This window comes from Macaca thibetana, chromosome 7 (genome assembly GCF_024542745.1).
Source record: "Macaca thibetana thibetana isolate TM-01 chromosome 7, ASM2454274v1, whole genome shotgun sequence".
Taxonomy (NCBI): domain Eukaryota; kingdom Metazoa; phylum Chordata; class Mammalia; order Primates; family Cercopithecidae; genus Macaca; species Macaca thibetana.
In genome coordinates this window covers 98,206,617-98,230,839 of record NC_065584.1, presented here as the reverse complement: position 1 = coordinate 98,230,839, position 24,223 = coordinate 98,206,617, and the positions used below count along the sequence as shown (strand labels likewise).

At 47.1% G+C, this 24,223-nt stretch overlaps 1 protein-coding gene and 1 non-coding gene across 2 annotated transcripts in view; both read left to right on the top strand.

The window, feature by feature from the left end:
* ST8SIA2 (ST8 alpha-N-acetyl-neuraminide alpha-2,8-sialyltransferase 2) overlaps positions 1 to 24,223 on the top strand; it is a 76,503-nt gene that overhangs the window by 5,767 nt on the left and 46,513 nt on the right. The window lies entirely within an intron of this gene.
* LOC126960484 (small nucleolar RNA U109) lies at positions 18,377 to 18,507 on the top strand. Its single transcript, XR_007728024.1, has one exon. It is a non-coding gene; the product is annotated as a small nucleolar RNA U109 (small nucleolar RNA).

Genomic DNA, 24,223 nt, shown 5'->3' with positions numbered 1-24,223 from the left:
GTCACCTGCCATGGGTATGAGCATTCCAGACTCTCAGGTGGAGCCTGGGGCTAAAGTGACAGGAGGAGGGAAAGCTCCTATTCCATTGCAAACCTGATTCTGATGTCAATGGAAGGGGCCTGCCTCGATACTACATACTGTATGTTTGGGCATCTAGGTGTCTGGAGCAGGGGAGATAGTAAAGATGTTTAACAACTGGTACCTCTCCAGCACCAACCTGTTAGAATGGACATCTGACCCATCAGAACTGATGCCATCCAGTACACCACGACCAGGGGTCCTAGTGCACACCAGCCAAACACCAGGCCCTGTCTGGGAAAACACTAGACAAGGAGAGGCTAGCTCTGATCATCAGCCATGATGAGATCTGTGAGCAGGCAGCAACTACTGCCAAGAGCGGAGAGTGAGGTGAGGTGCATCATTTAGTGGATGAGTGCACGTGGATGGGAAAGAAAATGACCTTGAGCAGTCACAGTCCAGGCACTCTATAAGAAGTGCATATGTTTGCTCAAGACAATGCAATTTTTTTTAAAGCCCATTCTTCTCCCTAGTCCTGGTGTAATTCACTGAAATATAAGCATGATTGGAAGATAAAATAGGAGAGAAAGAAGGTCTGGTTTTAACTCACTTGCTCCAAGTCCTTGTTGCCAACTGTTCCAAACATCACATTTAAATTGTAAATAGATATCCATCTTAGAAACCAATTCACCACTCAGTGCCTCTTTCCTCCTGTAAGGCAGGGTTGCTAGGTTTTAAACATGTTTTAGGTTTTACAAATTGGAAATGTTGTAGATTGCAAATTATAAATACTTCTTCGAGAGAGGGGATTCTAGAAAGGCTCTCATTGCTTTTCGCAGGGCATACAAAGCAATGCATCATCTGACCTTTGCCTCTTTCTGTAGCCGGCCTGGGCTGCAGCCATTTTGTATTGCTTACAGGTTCCCCAAAGTGTCCTAGGATTTCATACCTCTGTGCCTTCGTACATCCTGCTCCTGCTCTTTGTCTCACTGCTCTGTCTTCTCCTTCGAGGCTAAGGTCTGGTATCTCCTAGATCCCGTCCCCTCCCGAGACATCTACATTGGTTGCGCCTCCTGTATGCACCCTTAGCACCCCATCATGCAGCACCCCATGGAGATACATTTCACAATTATGTTTTATTTATCCTTTATCCCCAGCCCCTGGTGATACGTACATGATTTAGTAAATGAAGCCCATAAAATATTTTTTGAATGAACAAACTCTGACCAAGGATATGGCAAAAATAAGCATTCAGCCTCTCTGCTCCCAAAAGTACATACTATTCTAACAATTAAACACCCTCCACTTGATCTGGAAGCCCCTGCTTTTCCTATGTATCTAGCATGGAAGTGCAGCCCGGTGAAGAGCACAGTCTGGCTATGACATTATTCACCATTGTGGAATGTTTCGGGCCAATGGAAATAAAAGCCCCTTTGTAATTTGTAAAAACACCCAGTGGTGTTTGCCCCCTGCCAGTTTAGATAAAAACCAAAGATCTAGAGCCCAGATGCCAAGCCTCTGCCGGCTGTTGGTTCTCCAGAGAGCCCTTTCCAGCCCTCCACTGCCCACGGTGCTGCTGAGGCTGTCCCCTCCTGCCTGGAAGGACAGCCGGTCCTGTCTACTTTAATCCCTTCAGGGCTTCCGTAGTGGCGTTGAGAGCAGACCAGGAACGCAGGGCCAGCTGTTTCCTTGCAAGGGCTGGTCCCCAGGTAGGATGCTGGAAGCTGAGTGTTAGAGACGTTGACAGAGTAAGAAATGTGAGGTCAGGTCGGGATGTGTCGTCTCAAAGATTTTCCTTATGAAGCACCTTCTAGTGGTGTTTTTATTTGAAAACACTGGTCAAACCAGCGAATCCTGCTGATGGGTCAAGACTTGGGGCAGCTGTGTGGATCCTAGATGAGGTCAGGAGCCTCATCTCTCTCAGCTGTCTCAAGCAGAAATGAGTTAGAGACAGATGGGAGGACACAGTGAAAACGGCCAGGGGAGGGACAGGAACATGAAAGCCACCAGCTGAGCGAGTCAGGTGGCTGTCTCCTGCCAGGGCGTGGGGACAGGCTCATCTTCCGGAGAGGCGCTGCGGGGTGAGACACTGTCCCCTGTGGCCGACTGGCTGACTGCCCCTGGGCTTGCTCACCATCTCTCCAGAGCTGAGGCTGGTCCTTAAGCGTTGAGATTAGTCACTCTCCTAGGTGGCATCTGGGCTGGTTTTAAATTCTCCCCAGTCTCCTGCAATTCATCACCCGGCTAGGAGGCTGCCCAGTGTCCTGACGGGACCTGTGTGTCCCCGTGTTTTCTCAGCTTTGGCTGTCACTGACTTCGCGACAATGGCCATGAGGGAATGGCTCCAACTGGGGAGAGCAGTGGCCCTGACACGACATGTGTCTATATTACACATCGGCAGTCAAGGTTCCTCCTGACACCTTCGAGAACTTGGGATCCCGATTCACTCCCCTGGGAAATCCAGCGTCCCGCCTTGCTGTGTGGGCGTGCCTTTGACTTCCCAAACTGCTTTGCAAGCATGAAGCTCTCAGCTCTGTCACAGGGTTTCCCAGAGCCTTTTTGTTATCATCGGAGGAATGCGGAGGGACTAAGCTCTGCTTCCTGGGCCTTTTTTAAGGTTTAGGGCAACAATTCCTCCTCTCCCTCCTCCAGCTTCTTAGTTGATGGCCGAAGGATGAAAGGACCCCTGGGTCAGTGGTTCCCAAATAGTGAGCCACAGATGAGTGGTGATCTGAAAGGAGACAGGAAAAAAAAAAAAAAAAAAAAAAAAAAAAGCACAACGTAGCCATGATTATTAATAGTTTCAAGTTGCCAGCTGCCATTGCCTGGAAAGAACTCTTCTATATTCTGAGATAATGTTCCTTTTTCCTTTGGGATACTAAGATGTCCTTTCTTTTATGAAAGGGGGTGATGGTAGCTATGACATTCTCCCTTGGCTGAAAAGGGTGGTAACCTCATGAGTCCCCAACCCCAGTGTTTTGGAAATACTATGGGTCCCTGAAATCTGATACTCTAGGGTCTGGATCCACAAGGTACGCTGAAAAGCTCACTTCAGGAAATAGCCTCACTCCTCACATATTTTCTTCCCCATGGAGATGATGCCAGCAGAGAATAATAACAAAGTCATTTTTTGTCTGTGTCTGCTGGGGTCCCAATGATTTTCTAAACACTTTAGTTATCTAAACACCTATAATCCTCCCAACAGTCTGAGGAGGTCTATCTATGTTATTATTATCTCCCTTTTACAGATTAGTGGACTGAGGCCCGGAACAGTCAAATAACACAGCTAGTAAAGTGCAGAGCTGGGATTCAAACCCAGGCTCCAGGGAACAAGGAGAATTCTCCAAAAACGATGTCTTAAATGGCATCCAGTGGGGAAGAGATACGTGCTTGTATTTTCAAGGAATAAGCCTTGGGAACACAAAGGTCTGTGGGAATGAGAACCCTGGGATGTAGTGATACTGAAGGAACCTTAGGGGACAGCATGCTGGAGCCCAGGCCATAATGGGACATGGCAGCCAAAAAGATCAATACAATTTAGGGTTGCCAGCTCCAAAACACCTTAATGCGGAATGAGGGCCAGAGGCACACTGCTCTGCCTCTGCCTCTGCCTCCCTTTTCCTCTCCTCTCACACCCGCTTCCCCCCACGGAATCTCATCAGAATGGCTCCAGAGCATGGCATTTGTTTGACCATCTCATTACCAGAGAGAGAGAGAGAGAGAGACACTGAGAGAGAAGAGAAAAACAACACAAATGATTAAAGCCTGGAGAAATTTTCTTCTAGGGGAAAACAGAAGGGTTGGTGCTGTCAGCTTTCCCAGGTCAGTGGAGCCTGACAAGGAAGGGAGGGAGGGAAGGAGTGAGGGAGGGAGCCCTTCGGGGAGGGGCCAGGTTCATGCAAGGAGGTAGCACATCCCAGGGAGCCCCCTTTCCTACGGTAACCGCATTCTGCTGAGAACTCACATGGATCACCTCACTCAACCTTCCCAAGCACCCTGTTAGCCCATTTGCAGATGAGGAAATGGAGACTCAGAGAGGTCTTGGGACTTGCTAAGGTCACACAGCTAGTAAACATGGAGCTGGGATTCCACCCAGGTTTGCCTGACTCCATGGTCCATCTGGTCTTAGCCACTTTTTTATACTGCGGTTACTTGGCTGCTCGCCCCCATTCCTCATGCCTCCTGCCCTGGGCCTCCTACACTTTGTTCCTTTTTCTGTACCATGCAGAGAGTTTGCACAGAGATGCTGGAAACTTTTGAGACAGTAGAATAGACTCATCATTGTCAGATAACTTCGCAAACACAATGGCATCTGTCACCATTGGGCACCACACTTCAGCGGAGGCTGTGGAAGAGGCAGACATACCTGGACTCTACCCAGAGAGGTGTGAGCACTTGTTATGGAGCTTCGCCAGTTCTAATTTTGAAAACCGGCTGCACGTGGAGGAGCGATACCCAGGGTTAATTCACACCTTCTTGGTAAATGCCAGAGTAGCTTAAATAATGAAGGCGGGAGGCATATGATGTCTGGAGAAAGTGAATTAGTAAATTGATAGGGCAGGTGACTTTAGTTCGCTATTTTCCTGTAAGCAGTAAAGGCCCTCCCTCTGTATCTCTTGAGGTTCCCACAGTTTGGGATTTGACTTTAGGTGGACTCAGGATGATGCCCAAATTATACGCTAATCAAAACATTTAGTTCCCAGGAGAAGCAAAGAGAAGGGCAAGAGAGAAACTCCCCGTGGTGTCCTGTCTTGGCCCGGGCAGGGAACCTCTTAGGCCAGCTGGACACAAAGGCAGCAACGTGCTGACAGACAGCATCCCAAAGAAAGACCCGTGATGGCCCAGCCTTGGTGGTAAAGCCAGTTAGGGCTCCACGGGCCCTTCCCCAACCTGCCAAAACCACCCACGATAGCTCTAACCTCCAGCAGAATGCCAGAATGACTCACGCATTCATCATACATCTCTCCCTGCCACCAACCGGGGGCTTTACTTTTATCTGTAAGGACTGACAAGTTCTTGCCAGAGCTGGATTCATGGCATATGATTCAGGACATTGGGCCATACCTTTGGAGAAACTGAGAGCTACTCTTGGAAGATTAAGGCTCTAGTCTTCAGTGGAACACTCATTACCTGTGTGACTTCAGGCAAGTGACCTCACCTTTCTGAGTCTCAGTTTCCTAATCTGTATAATGGGGTTAATAATACCCAACTTCCAGTGTTCTGAGGATTAAATAAAACACAAATGGTGGGAATGTAAAATGGTACAGCTGCTATGGAAAACAGCATGACAGTTCCTCAAAATATTTAACATAGAATTACCATGTGATCCAACAATTCCACTTCTGGGTATATATTCAAAAGAATTGAAAGCAGGGGCCAGGTGTGGTGCTCATGCCTGTAATCCCAACACTTTGGAAGGCCGAGGTGGGTGAATCACCTGAAGTCAGGAGTTTGAGACCAGCCTGACCAACGTGGTGAAATCCTGTCTTTACTAAAAATACAAAAAAAAAAAAAAAAAAAAAAAAAGCCAGGTGTCGTGCTGCATGCCTGTAGTCCAGCTACTCTGAGGCTGAGACAGGAGAATCGCTTGAACCCGGGACGCAGAGGTTGCAGTGAGCCTAGATCACACCACTGCACTCCAGCCTGGGCAACAGAGCAAGACTCCATCTCAAAAAAAAAAAAGAAATTGAAAACAGGGACTTAAACAGGTATTTGTACACCCATGTTCATAGTAACCTTATTCACCGTAGCTAAAAGGTGGAAGCACCCAGGTGTCCATCAATGAGTAAACGGATAAACAAAATATGGTAGATGCCGGGCATGGTGGCTCACACCTGTAATCCCAGCTCTTGGGGAGGCAGAGGCGGGAGGATATCTTGAGCCCAGGAGTTTGGAGCTGCCTGGGCAATATAGCGAGACCCTGTTCTTAAAAATTAAAAAAAAAAAAAGCTATATACATCCAATGGAATATTATTTAGTCTTAAAAAGGAAGGACATTCTGACACAAACTATATGATGGGCAAACCTTGAGAACATTATGCTAAGTGGAATAAGCCAGCAGTCAAAGGACAAATACTGTATGGTTCCACTTATATGAGGCATCTAGAGTGGTCACATTGATCGAGACAGAAAGTAGAATGACAGTTGCCAGAATCTGGGGAAGGGGAATTTGTTTAATGGGTATAAAGTTTCAGTTTTGAAAGATGAAAAGAGTTTAGCAGACGGATGGTAATGATAGCTGCAGAATAATATAAATGTCTTAATGCCACCAAACCGTACACTTAAAAATAGTTAAGATGGTAAATTGTATGTTATGTGTATTTTACCACAATTGAAACACACACAAGCACAAGCAGCCAGAACAGTGCCTGGCAGGTGCTCAGGACACACTGACTTACTTTAAGAGCACAGTTGTGATTTTAAACAAAGCAGCATCAATGTGGGTATTATTTAATTTTAAAAATAATACGGTGCTGAAAAGCAGATACAGAGGAAATGGAGGGAGTAAAGAGGGGAGGTGTGGCTATAGACACAGAATTAGAAAAATACAAATCATTACTTTGTTGTATATTTGGACACACAAGCTGGAGGCGGCCCACATCCCCAACATCTGGGATTTAGGATTGTGGAAAGTGCAGGCATACTTTTACGTGGCCACTCTGAATTCTTGTTGGCTGGCCTGCCCATGTAAGTTTAGTGGAGGGGCCCATAAGGTTTTGCCAAAACCTAAGTTGCAAGGAGGGCTCAGAGTGATGGGGGAGGGAGGCCAAGACAGTCCAGAGCCCCCTCCCTCCCAGACGCAGCTTTGGGAAGTCTCTTTCTTTATCACTTGCCTAGGGGTGGCCTCTAAACTGTTTTTGGCTCAAGGGTGAACCTGAAAAGAAATGAGTCCAAGATACCGATCCCAAGATTTGGCTCCTGCTGAGCTGGGAAGAGGTAGGGCACAGCTGTCTCTTCCCTTTTAGGCTCAAGCCGCACAATCTCTATAATACCGCAGGAAGGAGCAAGTGAGGTGGATTCCAGGAGGCTTGAGATGCCAAAGCCAATTCTCAGACTTGAGAGAGCATCACAGTCACCTCAAGGACTTGTTGAAAACAGAACGCTGGACACCTCCTGGAGTTTCTGTTTCCACAGGCCTGGGGCAGGGCCTGAGAATTTGCATCTTTAACAGGTTCCAGGCGATCCTGACACTGCTGGCCCATTTCAGGATCACACCTTGAGAACCACTGGGCTAGAGCCTTGTCACTCGGTGTGGTCCTCAGACCAGCAACATGGACATCATCTGGATGTTTGGTAGAAATGTAGTGTCTCAGGCCCTACTCCAGACCCTAGACCTGCGGAATCTGAATCTGCTCAGTAACAAGCTCCCAGGTGAAATGTATGCACCCTCTGCTGGGGGAATGATTGGTTTCCCAGCCTTCTACAGAGCCTCTGCCCTAAGCAGTGACCTTGGCCCATCACACCAGGGGTAGCCTGTCAGTGTGGCTCCACTGCCCATCACAGAGTCAGCCTAGAGTGACCTCCAAATGGATATCAGAAAAATGAATAATGATTCTTGGCCAGGTACAGTGGCTCGTGCCTGTAATCCCAGAATTTTGGGAGGCAGAGGTGAGTAGATCACTTGAGCCCAGCAGTTCAATACCAGTCTGGGCAACATGGCGAAACCCCATCTCTACAAAAATACAAAAATTAGCTGGGCGTGGTGGTGTGTGCCTGTAATCTCAGCTACTCAGGAGGCTGAAGCAGGTGGTGTGTGCCTGTAATCTCAGCTACTCAGATCACTTGAACCCAGGAGGCAGAGGTTGCAGTGAGTCGAGATGTCACCATTGCACTCCAGCCTGGGCATCAAGAATGAAACCCTATCTCAAAAAAAAAAAAAAAAAAAAAAAAAAACTACAAATAAAAATGAATAATGATTCTTACTACAGCCACTCATTGGATTCCTGAGTGTATGCCATGAGCTTTTTATACATTGTTTCACACATTTATTATAAAACCCCTTCAAAACCCATTTTATGGACAAGTGAACTGAGACTCAGATAGAGTGACTGCTTAGGAAACAGAAAAAGAACTTAAACTATTTGGCGATCTAGCTGGCTCTGTTCCTAGATGCCAGGGGTTTCGCCTTTAGCCATTAGCCTACTTCTCTTCCTTTGTCCTCCCAAATGAGGGCCAAGGTGTAAGATGAGGAGAGCAGAAATCTCAACCAAGGGTTGAAGTGATTTATTACATGAGTCCAAGGAGGATACAGTGTGTCCAGAAACAAGCTTGACCTGGTGCTGGAGCACTTGAAGGAAATTTCTAGAGAAGCTGGACAGCAAAGCGCTCATCAGCTGTGTCATTAAGCCCTCTAATGAGCTTGGCTAGGATGTGATCATTCACACAGCACAGGGCCCCACTTCACAGTTGGCGTACGTAGTCACAGTTCCCTAGAGTTCTGGGGGTTCCTGAGTGGATCTGGTGGCCTGCCCAGCCTGCAGTCCAATTCCAAACTCCACTCTCAGTTATAAAAAGCAGGGGGATGGAGAGGGGAGGCCTCTAGGGGTGACGGAAGGCAAGTCTAGGGGAGCCTTTTAAAACCAATCTGCTCTTCCAGATAAAGAAAGCCTCCAAGCAGGCTGGAAGCCAAGAATTTAACTGTATTTATTTTTGCTATTACCTTCTATTTAGGGCAAGGGATATTGGTATTCTATTTATGGTAGTAGTATAAAGATTCCTTTTGTGATAAATTCATTTAAGTTTTTAAGTGAGTCAATTTAAAGGAAAGTATTAAGTCAATAATGTCTAGTTAGCAAAACGCATGAAGGTAGACCCGGAAAATGTTTGAAGATTATGCAATGACGTCCCAGCCTTTCTTCTTCCCCATAGTCATTATCTGCCCTGGATGGCAGCAAACTCGTGACAACTCCTTGCAGAACTTCTCTCCAGAGTGAGTGAGTTAATCCTTCAGAAAGTACCTACTTACGGAAGCCATTTATAACTGTGTCTGGAAATGGCCCAACACACAACAAAAGAATCCTTGAATAAAACAGCCTTATGAATGATTGAAACAGTGTACACCAACCCTCCTCCAAGAGACCTTGGTGGTCCCACCAAGAGGAGAGGATGCCTTAGGCGCAAGAAGACCTATCACCCCTGCAACACCACTAGATTAGACCCTCATCTCACCGTCCTCTGAAGCTCCCTGCCTCTCTCTGGCACATCTCCCCACACCATGTTTGTTGCATGGTTTCTTTCCTGCTTGTTAGCTTGTAGCTCCTTGAAGGCTAGGACTGTTTCAGATGTGTGCCCCGTTGTACTTCCAGCTCCTGCTACAGTGCCTGGTAGAGAGTAGGTGCTCTTTTGGAGAAAGAAGGGAAGGAAGGAGGGAAGGGATGAAGGAGAGGGAGTAAGTTCCTTGAGGGAGGCTGAGATAGGCCCCAGTTACTGATATTCTGGGATCACTTACATATTTCTCTCTATGGCCAAAAGAGAAAAAAATGTGGTAGGGTCTATATTAGCTCCGTGTGCAATTGTCTGATTTGAAATTCACTGAGTTCCATATTTATTTATTTATTTATTTATTTATTTATTTATTTATTGAGATGGAGTCTCGCTCTGTCACCCAGCCTGGAGTGCAGGGGCGCGATCTCAGCTTACTGCAACCTCCACCTCCTGGGTTCAAGCGATTCTCCTGCCTCAGCCTCCTGAATAGCTGGGATTACAGGTGTGCGCCACTGTGCCCAGCTAATTTTTTTATTTTTGGTAGACATGGAGTTTCACCACGTTGGTCAGGCTGGTCTTGAATTCTTGACCTCGTGATCTGCCCGCCCTGGCCTCCCAAAGTGTTGGGATTACAGGCATTTCATTTTTGCCCCTCATTTCATGAAGAAAGACCAGCCCACAGTTTAAGTAAGTATTCCTAACAGGCTAATCCACAGTTCTATATGGGCTCTGAGGTCTTGTGCACAGAAGCCAGAGGATTGGAGGGATGTGTCCAGAATTGGGAATCAGGTGAGCTGGCTCCAGGCAGGCTGAGATCAAGCTGATAACAAGGAGATTAATAAGGGCCTGCAACCTCCTCAGTCTTGTATTAGGGAGGAGGGTTTTCAAATCAATGCTGGTCTGGCTGGCTTAATCGTACCTAATCTTAACCTTTTGAAGCTCATGCGTTTGGGAGTTGAGATCAATTGAGATAAAATAAAGTAAAATGTGTTGACTTTGGGATTTTTAGTCTTCATCAGAGTCCCATTGTGTGGTGTTGTTTTTATTTTCTGTCTTGGAAATAGGCAGAGATTAGCTGCTGGAGAGGGTTGTTCTGTCTGGACTAGGTGGTCTGTTTACTTTTGTTCTGCTTTTTTCCATTTTCCACTCGATGATTCTTCATGAGGGAAAGGCCCATTTCTTTCCTGTTCATCTCTATATAGTCAGTGCATGATACCTGGCAAATGCTCAGTAACTATTTCTCAAATGCAGCATTGCAGCGTCACCAGCGCAGACTGTGTGCCGTGAGCCACCCTGCTGGAAAAGCCAATCTTCTCCTGATTAGGTGCAAAAACAGCAGCCTTATAAGGCACTCACAGTGCCCCTGGAGAAAGGCATCAGGACGGGCTCCTGGTGCTTGGTTTCTGTGACGGTTACCATGAGCTTTGTGCAGTCATTGCAAACTGTGTTTGAGCAAAATGCATCCAATCCATTTTACAGGTGCTTCCAAGCCCTGTGCTGGGTGCTGACAACTGAAAAGATGAGTACAGCATAGGGAAGGTGCTCATGAGCCTGTGATCTGGTGGGGGAGCGAGTTGTTGTATGATGATGAGGAATGTGTCTGGAGGTAAGAGTTTGGGTGTCTGGGCTTTGGTTGTGGATTTGCCACCACCAGGCCATTGCCCTAAGGGCCGGCCCTAACCTCTTTGGGCCTCAGTTTTCCCATTTATAAAAAGTGGACTCAATGAACCCACAGGTCTTCACTTGCTCTAGAGCAACAAAACTGGACAGCTGCCTCAAGGCGTTTTCCTGTGGAGTGGAGTTCAGCCTCACTGGAAATAGCAAATCCATTTGCTGCTATGCCTCTAAATTCCTTGCCCTGAAATTTTAGAGCAGGGCAATAAATAGGTGTTGGTCTATTTTCACCTACCACCTGCTCTACATTAAAAAGAAAAGAAAGCTGCTATATGGCAAGAGGAAGACAAGCTAATATACTGGGTATCTACTGTTTGCCAGGCACTGCATTTGACATTTTCACATCTCAATGGAATGTCCTGATAAACTTGCAGGACGGGGAGTAATAGCATCATCATTGCTGCACCCCTCAGTTCCACTTAGAGGACAATTGCATCACAGCAGGATTGGTGTTCCGTCAAATGATGTCCTGTATACCATTTTAGAAAAGCACATGAGTGCATGTAACGGGATGTAGAAAAGCTCTTTTCAAGCATAGTTAAATGTGGTGATTTTGGAAGTCTTTTTCACTTACCTATCAGGAAAATTCATTATCACCAACAAACATCTTATGAGTGTAGTATATCAGCCTAAATGCCATCCCTGACCTCCCATGGTGAGCTCTGACAGGTAATAAAAACAAAAATAACAATAGCGTGCTCATAGTACTGATGATTCATACCGTAGGAGCTCCAAAGCGGGGGTTCCCCACCAAGGACTGGGAATGAGAGAAGGCAGGATTTGGGGCCTTGAAGGAAGGGCCCAAGGACTTGAGCTGGGAAAAGAATGACATTGGTGACCTAGATGGAGAGAATGGCCAGAACCAAGGAAGTTTCCCGTGTACAAGGAGGAGCCGTTCTCACGTTTGTGATGTGGCTGCCACAGACTCTGGCAGTGCCTAGAGGTGGAGGAAAGTGGGGGAGGACGGAGGGCTTGGAGCCAGGCTGTCAAGGGCCGAAGAACTCAGACTTGATTCTTTGAGGGTTTCTTTGGTTCAACATGGGGCCCAGAGACCTCTGAAGAATCTGTGATGGGGTTCAGGAGATCCACGAACCCCCTGAAATTATAGGCATTTTTCTGAGTAGATGGTTCAGACATTTCGAAGGATTCCCAAAGGGACCCACAAAAGCTAAGAGGAGCCACTGTGGACAGTTGGGGTCCTTGAAGTGCTTTGACCAAAGGTACGTGCAGACGATGCGTCAGTTGCTTGGAGGGGGCAGGTGCCGGGAAGACCACCCAGGGGAGTAGCATTGAGGGCTGGGCTGGGGTGTTGAAAAGGAAGAGGGACTTAGGAAGCCATGATTATGAAGAAGACATGACAGCTCTCCAACACTCTCGGGACAGTCAGTAATGCTGTGTGAACAACTGAGCCCTGCACTGTGGGTGCAGGACATCAGAGGGGAAGCTGTGTGTTATGGTCCTGTAGTGAGTTTGGTTTTAAACATGATGATTTTAAGAGGCCAAGTTTATCTATGTGGAAGTGAAGAAATTTAAAAATTATGAAGCCACCACTTGCAGGAGCAACTAGGGGATGAGAGAGCAGCAGAACCACTCCTCTTTCATTCTATAGGTACAGCCACTGAGGCCCTGAAACAGGAAGTGACTTCTCCACAGTCAACTCGATGGTGGGCAGCTGGGGACCAATTCATAAGAGAGTAACAGGAGAAGTTAGGCTGGAGGTGGAGATCTTAAGCCATGTGGGGGAGATGGCAATTGAAACTCTTAGTGTAGATAAAATCTCTAAAGTAGAAAAGACCCCAGGATTAAGCTTGGGTCTTTGCTCTGATTTCGAGAATTGGAAACAGAAAACCAAGGTAGCAAAGGCCATGCAGAAGGGCAGTGAGAGAAGTACGAGACAACCAAGAGGAAGAAGCAAGGCAAGACAGGCGGGTGCTCCTGGCAGGAGGGTCCTTACAGAGGAGGGCCTCAGGCCAGGTTGTCAGCAGATCCCCAGTGGCATTTGAGAGACCTCCTTTCTTGGAATTGTGGGGTGAAGCGAGATTCCAAAGAGAGGTCCCTGATAAAGGGGCCAGTGAGGGCAGACTGGCCTTGTCAGAGGTGTGAAAAGGAAGTAGAAGCAGGCGAGGGGTGGAGGCAGGCAGGAGAAGAATGTTTTACAAATAAAATAGTTCATCTGTAAAAATAAAGAAATGAGAGGAGGGAAGGAAAGGGGGAGAGGTTCAATGATACGGTCACAGTCAGGTGAAAATGAGACCAAATGGCAGAAGTAGGGAGGGGAAGAGGAGGGATGAAGGTTCAGAGACCATCTGCCGGGGTGAGCAGGGCCTGGAAACATGGTGAATTTTAAAGGGAAGATTCTCTAACCCATTAGGCTCTTCTTGCCTTTCAATCTGTGGCTCATGCAGACCTCTCTGCCTGATATTCTTCCCACAGCCCTTTGCAAGGCTGGCTCCCTGTCTTCCTTCAGAGTTCTGACAAATGCCATCTCTTGGAACAGCCCTTCCTGTCCGCTCTCAAGTATCCATGCAGTCTGGTATCCACCACCACTTGCCTCTGTGTTTTTGGTTTGTTTGTTTGGTTGGTTGGTTGGTTGGTTGGTTGGTTTTGAGACAGGGTCTTGCTCTGTCTCCCAGGCTGGAGTGCAGTGGTGTGATCTTGGCTCACTGCAACCACTGCCTCCCAGGTTCAAGCAAGTCTCATGCCTCAGCCTCCCAAGCAGCTGGGATTACAGGCGTATGCCACCACACCCAGCTAATTTTTTGTATTTTTAGTAGGAACGGGGTTTCACCGTGTCAGTCAGGCTAGTCTTGAACTCTTGGCCTCAAGTGATTCGCCCGCCTTGGCCTCCCAAAGTGCTGGCATTACAGGTGTGAGCCACCACACCCAGCCCTTGCCTCTGTTTCTTAGCATTGCCCAGTAATGGGTAGGTGTTTATAGCTCTGTTCCTTTGCTGTCTGGTGTGGGGTGGGTGGGGGGCAGGGGAGGCAGTGAGTGTGTGTTTGTTTCATGTCCCCAAATTTCTGTTTTAAGCACCTTCAAACTGGAGACTATCTGTCTCCATTCCCACTGTGACCCCAGAGCCCCGCTCACTGCCTGTTGCAGAGTAGGTGCTCCGTAATGCTCAATAAAGAAAGGCATGTTAATTGAAACAAAAAGAAGGGAAGGTAGAACTCAGCCATAACCTATCCTCCTCTCAAAAAACTTTTAATCAGAACAATAATTACATTAAAATGAAAATAGCATCTGCCAGCTGTTGATATGTTTTCATTACCTCTTTTACTCTTCACAGTTCACCCTTTTGAAGGAGTGAGGAAACTCAATCTTGGATATTCTGTGTGGAGAATATGTGATTAAGGTGGAGCTAGGGACCACACTGAAGCCTGTGTTCTCATTTGCCACCTCATTTTATTTTTATAGTATTGTATCAAAGAGGCATGTTTGTCAAGAAAACAGGGAGGCCATATCCCGTTTCCCTCCTCCTCTTGGCCAGGGGGTGGGTAGTTTCTGTGCATCCTCACTGCACACTTACTGAAGTACTGCCCTGTTCCAGATGTGCCCCAGGAAGCCCTTTGTGTGCCAGGGTGCTTCACACATGCATGTGATCTGCCCAGGACAAAAGGGTTAAATCTGTCCACTTGTCCGGCCCCTGTGGTCATGTTGAGAAGTCAGCAGGGAAGAATTCTCTCTGCCTTTGGATTCTTCTAATCCCTAGAGAACAGCAGACAATGCCCTTTCACTCCGGCCTTCTTTCCTGAAGTTTTCTATAAGAAATTGATGGCAGGAGTGTGGGGAGAGGGTGAGGCTCTGAGGCAGCCCTGAATGTGACGCCCTCAATGACACCTTCGGCCATTGCCCTCAGGGCACCATCTACAGCCACCAGCCCAGACCCTGGGGGCTAATAGGCTGTGACTTTCATGCCCCCTCCAGGCCCAGCCCAAAGTGACAGTCTGTGCTGGCACTCAGGGCAACGGGAAAAGCAAAGGAGGGAAGGACCCATTGATTCTTCTTTGTACCTCTCTTCTATGGGTGTTCAGAACAGAAGCCAGCCTCCCTGCCTTCTGCACAGCCTGAATGTCCTGATGGAATTTGCTGGAAATATTAAAAGCAAAGGGCCAGAACTGCCAAGAAGGAAGACATAGGAATAAAATCACAGGGGACAACCCAGGTCCCTGCACACGCTCCCCTTGCCCTGACCTGGCTTCGTACCTCTGCCTCTCGGATCTGGCTGGGTGAAGCTCTGGCGTCTGTCTGGAGTCAGGTGTAGTGACCCAGGTACATTGGCTGCCTGGCCCTGTCCTCTGGCTTCCCTTGTCAGTTTGTTCCTGTGACACTACATTCCAGTTTTGACTCAGCTCAGGTTCTGACAAGCCCCCACCCCAACCTCAACTTTGTACCTACTTCCCAATTTGGAGACAATCTGTCAGACAGAGCTGTATTCAAATTCCACCTAGAGCTCCCTCCTCACTGTCAATCTTGGCATATGATGCTTAACATCTCTAAGTAAATTGGAGGAAGAAAAATGCCCAATTCATAGGGTTGGGACGCGGATGAAAGGAGTAAATCCACAGCAGGGACTGCCATGTGGCAAGGGCCCAGGCAGCATTAACTCTGGTAATAATTACTGTTCTCAACATCCATCCATCCGAGCAAGGTTCTTCTCATGTTTGCATCCAGACACCTGATTCTAGCATCAAGCTGGTCACATCCCTGGGGCCACCATCCTCTCTATGACATCACCCACCACAAGCTATTGTGGCATTAGTTGGATGCAGCCATTTCCCATGCCCTAAATCAACATGGCTGGAGTTAATTTCTTCCACCCTGAACCCATCTTTGGGCTTTCCCCAAGCCAATCAGGAAGTGGCTCACAGGGAGGACCCAAGAAGCAGAACCTCTCCTCCACCCCCTTTCCTCCCCAGAGCCCTGGGCTCCTAAAAGTTCTTGGGCTGGGAAAGGTGGGGACAGACGTCACGGCTGATGCCAGAAGACACCTGGGACTATTACTCTTCCAGAGGCCAGGGCTGGCTTCCTCTTCCTATTCTATCTGTTGGTCATCAGCAAGCTCAAGAAGCAGCCTCATCAAGCATCTTAGGAAGCATGTAGCTCCTGAATTTCCTTCTCCTAAGCATTTGTTTCTGAACATCACAGAGGGAAAAGGACCATGCCCCTAGGTGTTCCTCCTCCTGCTTCTGCTTGATTTTATCAATAAGCATCTGGTCAGCTGAGACTGAGAAAGGGCAAGAAACTAGCACCTCTGCCACTTCCTTAGGGCCTGTAGTCCTAATGAATCTGGTACAGGAGGGGCTTCTGAGTCAGGGAAGTTTGTGGAGAAAGTGACATGAGCTGAATTTTGTAATTGATAGGAGGATGAGTCTAGGGATCTTAAATTCAAATGCCTTTAGGGTCCAGGCAAGTCACAGACATAAGTAATGATGCTCGGAGTGAGACAATAGGGAGTAGTGCGGACTGTAGAAAAATGTAGCATATGCACCCCTCCCCTGCCCCCCTAACAAGAGGACACCGATACTTCCCAACTCCACCAATGACTATAGTTCAGTGTTACCAGATCTTTTGACTGTTTAAAAGGAGCCAGAAATGAGGATATTTTATAACGACTAGTCTCTTGAGTTTTAAACAGTAGCCTCTGATTTTAAAAACGTTGAACATGCAAGCGCCTGAACACATATTTAGGCCAGATATGACCCAGGGCTGGCAGTTTATAAACTCTGAGATCAGCAAATGAAAAATAGAACAAGGGATACCAGAGAGAGGGCACGATATTTAAAGACACAGCCTTGTGAACTGAGTCACACATTCCAGAAACTGCCCCTTGCCTTGTTGGGGTAGGAGGTGGATGTGTGGAAAAGAAGATGAGGCTGAAGGGGCAGTTCAGAAAGGGTCTCTGTGCCATGCTAAGGAATCCGAACCTGATTCTGAAAGCTGCAGGGGTCGGTAAGAGACCCTGAAGAGTTTAAAGGAGAGAGAGGCACATGGCACACTGCATTTCGGAAAGCTGTGTCTGTGTAGGAGGGGCTGGTAGATAAGCAGTCTCTGCACATGGGCAGATTAGACAGAGGCACAGGAGAGATTCAGGGCAGAGGGACGAGGACACTGGCACTCACCCTCCTCAGGTGGGAGAGCTCAAATCTGGAGGCTGGGGGACTCTTGAAGGTGGGGGTGTGGTGAGGGAGAGTGGGGAGTGTGGACATCACCCTGATTCTGAATGAACTAGGGGCAGCTGCCATTCCCTGAGAGGACACCGGGAGAGGCAGGTGGAAGGCGTGGAGGTGGGTGGGAGGTGTGTGGAGGCAGCCAGGATGTGCTGTGACTGGAACCAGGAGTGAGGTGTCCAGAGGCAGATCAGACACAGAGGGACAATGGAAGCAGGGTTTGGAAAAGCGGCATGCTCACACCAACCCCAGCATCCTGAGAGGCTGGGAAAGAGAAGTTCAAAGAAAACCTGGAGAAAGTGTTGCCAGAGGATGAAGGAGGCAGGAGTCTATGGCCTAAGGGGTACTTCGGGGTCGTGCTTAGGTCACTGGTAGAGCAGAGAGAACGTCCCGTTGGACCCGCTCCAGGAGAGATAGGGACATGCTGCAAGGGTCTCCATGCCAGGGACCCGCCGGGGTTCAGTCCTGCACAGCCCCGTGGATTGTGGGCAGGCCTCGCCCACCTCCTGGCCACGTGATCTTCAGATGTGCCTCTTTTGCTGAGGAAAAGAAAATGCACATGTCCAGTCCCCAGCAGGCCCACCTCTGAACGGGCCCCCAGCACTCCATCCATGAAAACTACAGGGGCAACAGCAGGCAGTGCGATTCTACCATGCTAGCACACTCCACTTTCTCTCCTCCATTGCTTCTTATTTCTCCCTAATGGACTGCATTGTTCAAAATCAACTTCCCCAAGGACAGCTCTTCCAAGGGGACTTGTCAAACTCCACAGGCAGCAACTGGTTTGTTCCTTTCCAAAGGGCAGTAGCCATCACCTTCAACAATACTGCAACTAACATCCACATCTGTCCAGTCCTTCTTATTTTAATCCTACAGCAGGATCCCAGTTAAGAGAGGAGAACATTAAGACTGAGAGAGGTCTAGGGCTACAAAACTAGAACCCATCAGGAACCAGAATTCCAGTCCCCTCCTGGTGGTCCCATCCATCCTCCTTCCATCTGACACCAAGGCTTCCTGAATGGTAACCACCATGGCCGCTGGAGCAGAGGGAGTGGCCATTGCCTTAGAACCGGGCAGGTGGGGAGGGGGACACATCAAATACCCAGAAGAAAAGTGACTTCAAAGTCCTCCCCAAACTGAGTGCCCCCCAGAAATTCTCTTATGAAGAGGCTGCAGCTGACATTCACAGGGATGCTGTGTCTGAATGCAGGTACATCAGGAAGGGAACAAAAGAGAGGGAAGAAAGCCAGGTTGAAGGCAGAGGTCTTTCAAGTCCCCTCGTGGCAGGCTCAGGAGCAAAGCATGGCATCCTGGATGGGCATTCTGCTTCTCTTTAAAGAGCATGGATTTATCCATACCATGCGACATGAATGAAATGAGGAGTTTGCAGTGCTGCCAACCTCTTGGTTAAGGTTCTGTGTAGTATATTTCTCCTATAATAAAAAAGGAAAAATAACATCTGAGGTTAACAATGTATCTGCAGTGCAAGGCCCAGTGACTGTCAATAATGGACGCTGAATAACTGAGCAATGGAGGATTGCATGAATTTTCATATAAAACTGCTCCTATGCATCGCTTTGAATGGCTGGGTCACATCTTATCCTTATAGTGTAATGTGAGTGGAGAGTCTAGCTTGAATATTTTCCCACTTAGCTAACTTGCCATCTCACAACTATTTGCTGAGTAACCCTTGCTTCCTCCTAATTCTCTGGGGCCTCCTCGACATATATTAAATCCTCCTGGGCAGGAGGTGAAGGGCAGGATGCAGGGGCCCACTTTCTGCAGGCATAGGAGTTTGGGCTTCATGTAGATCACGATCAAAGCTTTGCTGCTTTGCTTGCTGGGTGACCCTGGGCAAATCACTTAACCTTTTTGAGCCTGGTGTCCTATTTCTAAAATCAAGTCAGAAATAAGAAAGTTACTATGGGCCAGGCGTGGTGGCTCATGCCTATAATCCCAGCACTTTGGGAGGCTGAGCCCGGCAGATCACTTGAGCCCAGGAGTTCAACACCAACCTGGGCAACATGGCAAAACTCAATCTCTACTAAAAATAACAACAAAAAAAAATGTGGGATGTGGTGGCACATACCTGTAGTCTCAGCTACTTGGGAGACTGAGGTGGGAGAATCAGCTGAGCCCAGGGAGTCGAGGCTGCAGTGAGCCGTGATCATGCCACTACATTCTAGTCTGGGCGACGGGAGTGAGACCCTGCCTCAAAAAAAAAATAAAAAAAATAAAATAAAAAGCCTTTGGTAGAGTGCCTGGCACATGGAGGGGCTCAAGGGAATGAAGTTCTTACTATTTTTAATTGATGTCTTGGAATCTGCATCCCTGTCTAAGGAAGAGACAGGCAAGAGAATTTTTGTCCTGTCTGGAACAAGAATGGTCACTTGGGATGGTGGAGGCATCACTCTTACAGGGTGAACTTAGGTTGAAGGGGAGAGAAGCTGTTTTGAAAATATATATGTATATATTCAAATGGTGTTTTGTATTTGGAAATTTTACAAAACTTTCATTTAGTAAGAAAAACTGTAGAAAGAAATGCTGAACAAAATCTTGTTGGGTGTAAATATAGAGAAAAATCACAATTTTTAATTGTGGCACCTCTGCCAGGGGAACAGTAGGATCAAGGAGGAATTTTATGCCATTTTAAATGAAGTCTTAAATATTGCAAGGGGATGACGTAAAATAATGGATTTTCTGGGCCAGAAGGCTCTTAAAGATGCCCTGGGGACTCTAAGCCATCCCTTCACTTGGGATCCTTTGTCATGTCTCTCAGCCACCTCATGTTTCCTCCAGGGGGCGTCCAAGGGAACATTTGCCTCCCCACTCCCAGAGACAAGGTCTCTCCAGGGCCACGTGTGAGCTGGGCAGAAGCTGGGAACCAGACCCAGGGAGCCCCAGTTCACCTCTCCAGGAAGGAGGGAGTGACCACCCTTATCCAACACCTATACGGTTCGAGCCATCTGGGGGCTGAAGAATGTCATTGCAAGGTGGCCATATCAGAGCTCTCTTGGTACAGTGACAGGAACACAAACCAGCCAGGCTCGGAAGAAGCAGGGGTGGAGTGAGGAAACAGAGACAGCTCGTACAGACCAACCTGCGAAAGTTTGCAAAGAGCTAGCGAGATAGAAGTCGCTGAGGGGAATATGGGCGTCTCTGAATCCTCTTTTTTACAGAAGAGGGTCATCTTCAGTGATTTGGGCTCATCTCTTCATTCAGTGGTCCTCTCTAGAACACACTGGATGTGCAGGAAATACGCCCTCCCACAGCAACGCAGAGATGAGCAGGACGGGGATCCTGTGCCTGGCCATGATCTGGGGAAAGGGTGCTGAAGCCGAATGCATAGAGATAATAGTGGCTGAATATAGGGGGCACCCTTCTGCAGGTATGTCCCGGACGTCGAGGCATGGTGAGAGGCCCAGGCTCATTGTATAGCAGGGAGCTCCGAAATCGGCATGGGGGAACTCAGCAAAGGCTCTATAGCCATGAGCACCATAGAGAAGTAGTCCTCTCTGCCCACAGCTTTTCACTAGGTCCAATTCAACCAACAGCATACATATGTATATTGTCCTGGGTTTTAATTGCTTTGGTTTCTGGGGTTTTGAGTGTTAAGGATTTCAGAATGCAGCACTATCTTAGAAATCTGTTTTTGGTTTTGTTTTGGTTTTGGTTTTCGGTTTTGATTTTTTTTTTTTTTTTTTTTTTTTTTTTGAGATGGAGTCTTGCTCTGTCGCCAGGCTGGAGTGCAGTGGCGCGATCTCAGCTCACTGCAACCTCCGTCTCCTGAGTTCAAGTGATTCTCCTGCCTCAGCCTCTGGGGTAGGTAGGATTACAGGCATGGACCACTACGTCCAGCTAATTTTTTATATTTTTGTTAGAGACGGGGTTTCACCATGTTGGCCAGGATGGTCTCGATCTCCTGACCTTGTGATCCACCCACCTCGGCCTCCCAAAGTGCTGGGATTACAGGTGTGAGCCACTGCACACAGCCAGAAGTCTGTATTTTAAAGTCTGTCTCCTTTATAAGATGGGTGCAGATCAGAGGACGAGTCCTGCTTCAGTTGGTAGTCCCCGTGTATGAATCCTCTCTGGTTGGCATTTCTGTTCACTCCAAAAGTGTTCTGGTTTGAATGATAAGTTATATAGTCTCCCGCTGGTTATAGGTGACCCACAGTTTCATTATGAGAAAGAGGAAGGATCAGGAACAATTGCAGTGAGAAATGCTTGGCATCCAAGTGACTTGTTTACTTGCATTTTGATGTGCAGATGCCTCTAAGTACTTTTATGTAAAGACTAGGGAAATTGACTGGAACATAATCAAAGCCCAGAGTTCTTAGGGATGTTTTCTGAAGTTGAGCAAAGGAGAGAGCCGAGAGTGAGCTGGTACCTTTTGTACACCAATAAAAGCTGACTAACAAGCAAAAGTTTGCTGGAATCAAAGCAAAAGGATGAATCCAATCAAGCTAATATTTAAATTGAAGGCAGAAGGGATGGCAAGAAAATAACTGAGCAGTCAATAAGGAGAGCTCAGGGGTCATCATAAAAAGAGAGACACCCAAAATTCTCCCCAATTGGCCCCTGCAACACCCTAAGAAGCCAAATACCAGACATGGCAACTGTTGTGGAAACAACACTATCAAGGTTGATACCAACATAGATCTCCAGAGCTGCTGTGCCCAGCGGTGTCTCAGTATCTATGAGGTTCAAGAGCTTCAGTACAAGGCTAAGACTTGCTATATAGGAAAAGTATCTCAAAGTCTGTTGAGCACCTCACTAAAGCTATTCTGCCCGTCTTGGGGAGCAAGAGCTGTGTGTGTGAAATTGGGGGAGAGTAACAAACTGGAAGAAGGCATGAGTTTAAATCTAACTGGGAACACATCTAAATTGGGTGCAAAGACCTTACTGGAAGTACTGCTTGCTGTCTGTAATGTTGAAGCTGCTGCAAGGAGCCACCTGTACTGTCACAATGGGTCCTGGCTGGCAATCCAAAAGTAGCCAATGCCAGCTTTCAGCAAGATCCATGGTAGTTTTCACACTGGTAATGAGCTGGCAGTGCAGGAGTTCATGATTCTCCCTGCTGGAACCGTAACCTCAGGAAAGTCGTGCTTTACCAGAAGGATGTCATCAGGCAGAAATATGGCAAAGATTCCTCCTAGTGAGGACAAGGGGTGTTTTGCTTTTCACGTCCTAGAGCAGGAATCAGCAAACATTGGCTCACAGGTGAAATCCAGCCAGCTCCTTGTTATTACATGGCTTGTCCTCCAGTCAAAAATAGAAAAATTCAAAAGAAGAATAACATTAGTATCAAATGATTTACAATACATCGAACACTGTTTGAACTCTTTGCATTCATTAACTCATGTGATCTTTACAACGAACCCATGAAGTAGATACTATTTATTACTCTATAGATGAGAAAACAGATGGAAGCTTCTAGATAGGTTAAGTAATACTCAAAGATCATACAGATAATGATTTGTTCAGCTATAATTACAGACCCAGGGAGCATTAACTCAGAGCTTACTCTCTTAACCTGCTTCCTTGTATGAAAAGTTCCCCAATGCTTTAAAGGTAGAGGGTAAGTTCCTAAAGAGAGATTCAGGTATCACATTCTGGTGTGTTCACAAGAGGGAAGATAACAGTGTCTCAGAGAAGCAAGGCACAAAGCAAGCTTTGTAGAAGAACAAGGCTACCTTTCCATCATGATGGCTGGATACTAACTTTGAATCCCAATAAGCAAAATCATATGCCCTCCCTGCAAAATTACATTATTCTCATTAGCAGTCCTAATGAAGTTTTTTATGACAAAAACATGGTCTCAATTATTATTATAGCTTAAATTTTGTCAATAAATAATGGTGGAAACTTATTTTCTCTCTTGTTACTTAAGTACCTGCATAGTACCGTCTGTTTTTCCTCTTGGCCCATAAAGCCTAAAAAATTTACATTTGGCCTCCTTGGAAAAGTTTGCTGACTCATGTCCTAGAGAATACAGAACCCTGGAGCCGCTATGGAATGTGATTAGAAAGGCTGACTGTATTATAAGTAGTGAGTGGCATGGACAATAGCCTCTAGTTCTTACAGTTTGGGAAATATGACCTTGAAGTTCAAGCCTCCAGATGTCCTTAGCAGTTACATCACTTCTGACCAGCTGGTAGGCAGATACAAGTCCTTCATCAAGGGCTACTCAATGGTGTCTACTGAAGATGCCTTGGACCAGGATAACTGAGAAACTTGGCAGCAGCTCTCTGCTAGTGCAGGTTATATCCATGTGACAGGGAATCATCTCCCTGTGCCCAGCCGGAAAGGAACTACCAATACTACAGACAAGGACTCAGGCAACTGCCTCCTACTCAAGGTGAATCAGAGAAACCCCATGATGGAATCTCTTCAGGAGTGCAAAGTGGCCCAGACCGAAGGATAGGGCACTGTTTCCCACTGTGTTGGGGTGACTGAAGATTTTTGCATTGCCAAACTCATGGTGAGGATCTGTACTAGGTCAACCAAGGCTGGGGCCCCTTGCCCATCTGAGCACTTGGCCAAGTACAGCCAGCTCCTCAGGTGGAAAAGAAGATGGGTAACACCTTTGGTTGTTCTGCAGACAACAAATTCAAAAAGCTCCTAGCCAAGTAAGTTCTGCGGCAGGTGAATACCTGAGCCAGTCAAGCACTTGTCAGCTCGTAGGACCTCTACTGCTATTCTAATTATCTGTGCTCAAGACTTTAGACACTACCACTTTGGAGGGGTCTTTCCTTGCTCATCTCTGTGATGTTCTGCCTCCTTAGAACTGCCGTATCAACTTTTGCATCAAATGCCACATCCTCTGATACATGCTATGTGTCAGATGAGACCTTGAAAACATATGCTAAGTGACAGAAGCCAGACACAAAAGAACAAATAGTGTGTGGTTCTACTTACATAAAATAGCTAAAATAGGCAAATTCATAAAGATAGGAAGTAGATAGTAGTTATGGGGAAAAGATGTAAAGAGGGAGAGTTTTTGCTCAATGAGTGCAGAGTTTCTCTTTAGATGATGCAGAAGTTCTGGAGACAGGTGATGGTTGCACATTATGAATGTATTTAACAACACTGAACTGTACACTTAAAAATGGTTAAGATGGGCCAGGCACAGGGGCTCATGTAATCCCAGGTAC